Consider the following 5,949-nt stretch of genomic DNA (forward strand, 5'->3'; position numbering starts at 1 on the left):
ATATGGGAAAATATTGAGTACCATAAGAGGAATTTCTTCATTAGGTTCAGAAGTGGTAATGTGAGGATCTGCTGCATCTAGTAGTACTTTGTCTCTAACCTTTAGTTGATTTGGTGATGTATTGAGCTCGTCCTGGCTCAGTTTCGGTTTATCGAGTGTTCTCAGTTTCTGTGTCTGCCATTCATCTAGTTCCTCGATTTGTAGCCTTCGTTCTTCATAGATAGGTCCTTTGTTGTTTCTTGAACATGGCTCGTGTAGGTTCTTCGAACTTATTTCCTACAAAGTAGGTTGCTCCACATGGCCAGCTTTAGTAGAATGATTTATACAACCACCTTCAATTTTTGATGTGTTACTCGAGTTACGAACTTGAAGGGTGATTGTTTCGTCTCACACACGAAGTGTGAGTTCACCTGTGCCAACATCAATTATTGTTCTAGCGGTTGCTAAAAAGGGCCTCCTTAAAATTAAAGGAATGTTACTATCCTCTTTTATGTCTAGAACAATGAAATCAACTGGAATATAAATTTGTCAATTTTAACAAGTACATCTTCAATAATCCCCCTAGGAAATCTGATTATTTTATCAGCTAATTAAATACTCATCCTAGTTTGTTTGGGTTTCCCAAGACCTAGTTGTTTAAACATTTTGTAAGGTGTGACATTTATACTAGCCCCTAAATCAGCCAAAGCATTATTAACATCTAGACTACTAATTAAACAGAGAATCGTAAAACTCCCTGGATCTTTTAATTTGTTGGCCAGCTTATTCTTTAGTATGGCTGAGCAAACCGCATTTAGTTCCACATGCGACGCCTCATCCAACTTTCGCTTATTTGTTAAAAGCTCCTTTAAGAATTTGACTGCATTTGGCACCTGCGAAAGAGCTTCAATAAACGGTAAGTTAATATGTAACTTCTTTAATAATTTAAGGAATTTACCGAATTGTTCTTCTGTGTGGTCTTTCCTTGTCGCGTTTGGGTATGGCACACGAGGTTTGTATTCTTTACTTACCAGTTTCTGGTCATTGTGGTCCACCTCTCCCTTACCTTTACTTACCACAGTTTCTTGCCTCTATTTTGGTTCAGGTGCAACTAACCCATCCTCATCTTGAATGGTAATTGCATTGATTTGCTCCCTTGGGTTGATTCAGTGTTACTCGGCAGACTACCTTGTGGTCGTTCAGATATCAATTTAGTGAGCTAACCTATTTGAGTTTCGAGCCTTGGATTGACACTTGTTGATTTTTAAGTGCTGTCTCGGTATTGTAAAAATGAGTTTCTAACACTGAGATGAATTTTGTTAGCATCTCCTCAAGGTTTGGCTTTTTCTCTTATTGGTAGGGTGTTTGTTGGAAGCCTGAAGGTGGTGGTGGCCGCTGATTCCCTTGGCCTCCCTATGAGAAATTTGGGTGGTTCCTCAAACCTGCATTGTAAGTATTACTATAAGGATTATTTTGAGATCGAGGATTATTACCCATGTAATTTAACTACTCGTTCTCCATGTTGTGGCCATAGGGTGGGTATTCTGGATTGCTCGATCCACCTTCACTTGCTTCACACTACTTACTGGGTGAACCTGTGAAGAACTAAGAAAACCATCAATTTTCTTATTCAAGAATTCTACCTAATTAGAGAGCATGGTGACCGAATCGACGTTATAGACACCGGCTGCTTTTATTGGCTTTGTCCTCATGACTTTCCACTGATAATTATTCAGTGACATATCTTCTATAAATTCATACGCATCTTCAGGTGTTTTATTATTGATAGTCCCACCAGCGGCTATGCCAACCATTTGTCGAGTCAAAGGATTCAGGCTATTATGAAACGTTTAAACCTGTAGCTAGAGTGGTAACCCATGGTGAGGGAATCTTCTCAAGAGGTCCTTGTATCTCTCCCATGTATCGTAGAGTGTTTCTAAATCCATCTGCACAAAAGAAGAGATATCATTACGTAATTTATCCGTTTTAGCTGGCGAAAAATATTTTAATTAGAACTTTTTGGTCATTTGTTCCCAAGTAGTGATTGACGCTCATGGTAACGAATTCAACCACTGTTTGGCTTTGTTTCTCAATGAAAAAAGGAATAATCAAAGGCGAATGGCGTCATCAAAAACGCCATTAATTTTAAATGTATCACATAGTTCCAAAAAGTTTTCCAAGTGAGCGTTGGGATCTTCGTCCTGCAAACCATCAAACTGAACAAACTGCTATATCATTTGAATTGTGTTAGGTGTCAGTTCAAAAGTATTTACAGCTACAGCAGGTCTAACTATACTCGATTCAGTTCCTGTTAAAGAAGGTTTAACATAATCATACATAGTACATGGAGCAGGATTCTAATTAGCAACAATCGTAGGAGGTAGCGGATTTTCCTAGTTGTCGGCCATCTCCTCGGTTATGGTTGAAGTATCGTCCTATTGCACTTCCTCTGTGTATCGTAAGCTTCGCCTTATTTCTCTTCAGTTTCTGCAAACTATGCGATCGATCTCACCATCAAAAAGTAGTGGTCTTGACGGGTTTCTTCTGGTCATAAACTAGAAAAACCTGTCAGAAGAAAATAAATGAAGAATTAGAAAAGAAAATAAAAATTTAAATTGCAATAAAAGTAAAATAGCTAAAGTAATAAAAATCGAGTGTTCCTAATATCCTAGTTCCCCGGCAACGGCGCCAAAAACTTGATACGTGATATTCGCGACAGGTTTTAAATATTTATAATTAATCGTTCTTAAAACTAACTATTATCACGATGAAGGCAAGTGTACCTATCGAACAGTAGTATAGCTTTAGCAAGACCAGATTGTCGAACCCAAAGGAACCAAGAGTACTAGTAATTACTTTCTTTTTATTATCTAGCCTAAAAATTAAGGGATTTGTTTATCTAAACTAATTAACTAAACTAAGAGTGCACAGAGAGAAATTGGGGAAAAGCTTTTGGGAAAATTCGATTGATTAAGACAATACCCAAGGAAAAATCCACCTAGACTTCACTTGTTATTTGACTCCGAATCAGACGATTTATTCATTTGACTTGATCCGTAGAAATCCCTAAGTTATATTATTATCTCTCTCAAGACTAATAACGTCTAATCCTAGGTTGATTAATTGAAATCTCTTTCTAATTAACACTTAGTGTTGCATTAACTCGATCTATGGATCCCCTTATTAGGTTTCACCCTAATTCGGCAAAATCTTATCACCCTATCTTTAGGCGTGCAATCAACTCCGCTTAATTATGACAAATTTACTCTTAGACAGGGTCTATTCCTCCTCTGAATAAGAGCATTAACTTGAATCAATATCCCGGAATATTAAAACAAGAATTAAGAACATATAATTAAGAACAAGTTAAATATTTATCATACAATTCAAATAATAATAACAAGATCCGTCTTAGGTTTCATTCCCCTTAGGTATTTAGAGGGTTTAGTTCATAATTATAGAAGAAAACATCTCAGAAGAATAATGAATACAAAACATAAAAAAAACCCAAAACCTCTAAATGGAAATTGAGGGGAGATCTTCAATCTTGATGATGAATCCGGCTTCTGAGATGGATCAATCAGCTTCCCTTGAGTAATTCCTTGCCTCCTCCTCCGCGTCTCCCTTCCTAAGTGCCTCTTCAGGTGTTTAACTAGGCTTTAGAGTGCCTAAGAGCCCTCAAAATTGGCCTTTTCTGATTAGGGTTATACTTAGGCTTGACAAGGACACGCCCGTGTGCGATTACTCCAACCTGTGGTCAAAGCTGTTGAATAGGCACGGGCGTATAGTCTACCCGTGTAAGTAGTGCTTCGATCCTACCAAAGGGACACAGCCTTGTGACACGCCCGTGTGAGGAAGTCCAGCCGTGTTGATTTCTCATGTAGGTCCATTTTCTCCGTTTTTTGCCCGTTTCTCGCTCTTTTTACTCTCCTATGCTCACCTAAGTATAAAACATGAAATTAAAGAATTAGGAGCACCGGATTCACCAAATCTAAGGAGAAACCATCCATAAATGTGCTAAGCATGGGAGAAAAACATGTATAAATTACGGTTTATCAGGAACTTTAGGGGCTAAAGTGTAAAAATGCTCAAATATGTGTTTGTGGACTGAATTGAATGATTTGATGAATAAATTAGTTAATTTTAAATGTATATAGATCAAGAATGAAAGAAATTGGATTTAGATCGAGGAAAATCAAAGGTTATCGAATAGTCGATTCAGTCCATTTATTCCGAAAATAAGGTAAGTTCATATGAAAATAAATACCTTTAAATTGATTTATAAATGTTTATTTGTCATTGAATTGCTATGAATGTTGAACGAGTAAATATGATCAAGAATCGACGAAGTTATGATATCTGAAAGTCCCGTACAAACCCTAGGAATAGTATAGGATACGAATGTCATGACATTAGGATTACCGAGATGTGATTACATGTAAGAAAATGTCTGGGGCATTGGCATTGTATTGGGATTACGTGTAAGACCATGTCTGAGACATTGGCATCGTAATATGATTTTGTGTAAGAACATGTCTGGGACATTGGCATCGTAATACGATTTTGTGTAAGACCATGTCTGGGACATTGGCACCGATATGTGATAACATGTAAAACCATATCTAGGATATGGCATTGTACGAGCTATATGCAATTTCTGAGTATCCTTAATGATTCCGAAAAGTTTACCAGACAAAGTAAAGTCGGGAAAGAATATGTGAATGAGTTAAGTGACTCAGGTATGTTCGAGATTCATACAAGTATTGAAAAGGGAAGTATTTGATGAATTCACATGTGATATTGAATATGTATACATTGGGAAAAGTTTGAGAGTTTTTATGTGCTTATACATAGTTTGCCTATTGATGGAAATGATGTTAATTCATGTGGTAATTTTATTTGTATATGGCTTACTAAGCTTTTAAAGCTTACTTTGTGTGTTCTTTCCCTGTTTTATAGATTATCGAAGCTAGCTAGGGCATCGGGGATCATCAGGAACCGTTATCACATTACCGGCTACTTGTTGGTATTTTTGGATGCTTTGTAAATATGGTATATGGCATGTATAAGTTAGTGAGTTGATGATAAGATTAGAGTATGATATTAGCCATGTGTGTTGGCTTATGAAAAGATGTAATGTTGGTGTGTATTTAGCCATTTAACTTGGCTTGATTTATGAGTTTGATAAGTGATATATATGGTAATAGTTGCCTTATGTTTTGGCATATTTAATATAGTTCTTGTGATGGTTATGAGTTGCTCAACTAACTAGTTGTTAATTGGTGTGTTGTTGCTTGGAAGATGACATGTTGTGGATTGATTTTGAGATGATGAAATGGTTTGTTTTTTGGCATGAATTAGTTGATAATATGGTGAGAATATGCATAAGGAAGTTATGTGAAAAATGTTGGTTATGACATATTGATGTGGTATGTTTTTTGTTATGATTTTAGGGGTTCAATGAATGGTTTATAAATGGCATGAAATGTGTATGAAATAGCATGCTTTGGTTGCCTTTGAATGTATTGAAATGGTATGAAATAATGTGGTATAAGTATGTTTGATGTGGGTGAGAAATATCACTTAAACCAAGCCTATATGCGCCCCACACGATTAAGCACACGGGCGTGTGACTCGACCGTGTGTCTGTTGTAACTTAGTTAAAACAAGCCAGATAGTTACATGGCTTAGACACATGGGCATGTGTACTAGCCGTGTGTGGCACACGGGCTGGCACATGAGCGTGTGGCCAATTCAGTATACCCTCCAGATTTCACACGGCCATGGCATACGAGCGTGTCTCCGGCCGTGTGAGGCACACGGCCTATTCACACGGGCGTGTGATCCCTATATGTATGAAATTTTTATAAGTTTCCACAAAATTTTTAAATGTTATCGGTTTAGTCCTGAACCTCTTTTAAGCATGTTTTAAGGTCTCGTAGAGCCTTATAAGGGACAATGTGAATGTGT

At 37.1% G+C, this 5,949-nt stretch overlaps 1 non-coding gene across 1 annotated transcript; it reads left to right on the plus strand.

The window, feature by feature from the left end:
• Positions 1–1,851: 1,851 nt before the first annotated feature.
• On the plus strand, positions 1,852–1,958 carry LOC128293518 (small nucleolar RNA R71). Its single transcript, XR_008283699.1, has one exon. It is a non-coding gene; the product is annotated as a small nucleolar RNA R71 (small nucleolar RNA).
• The last annotated feature ends 3,991 nt before the right edge of the window (positions 1,959–5,949 follow it).

The sequence above is a fragment of the Gossypium arboreum genome, chromosome 5 (genome assembly GCF_025698485.1).
Source record: "Gossypium arboreum isolate Shixiya-1 chromosome 5, ASM2569848v2, whole genome shotgun sequence".
NCBI classification, from domain to species: domain Eukaryota; kingdom Viridiplantae; phylum Streptophyta; class Magnoliopsida; order Malvales; family Malvaceae; genus Gossypium; species Gossypium arboreum.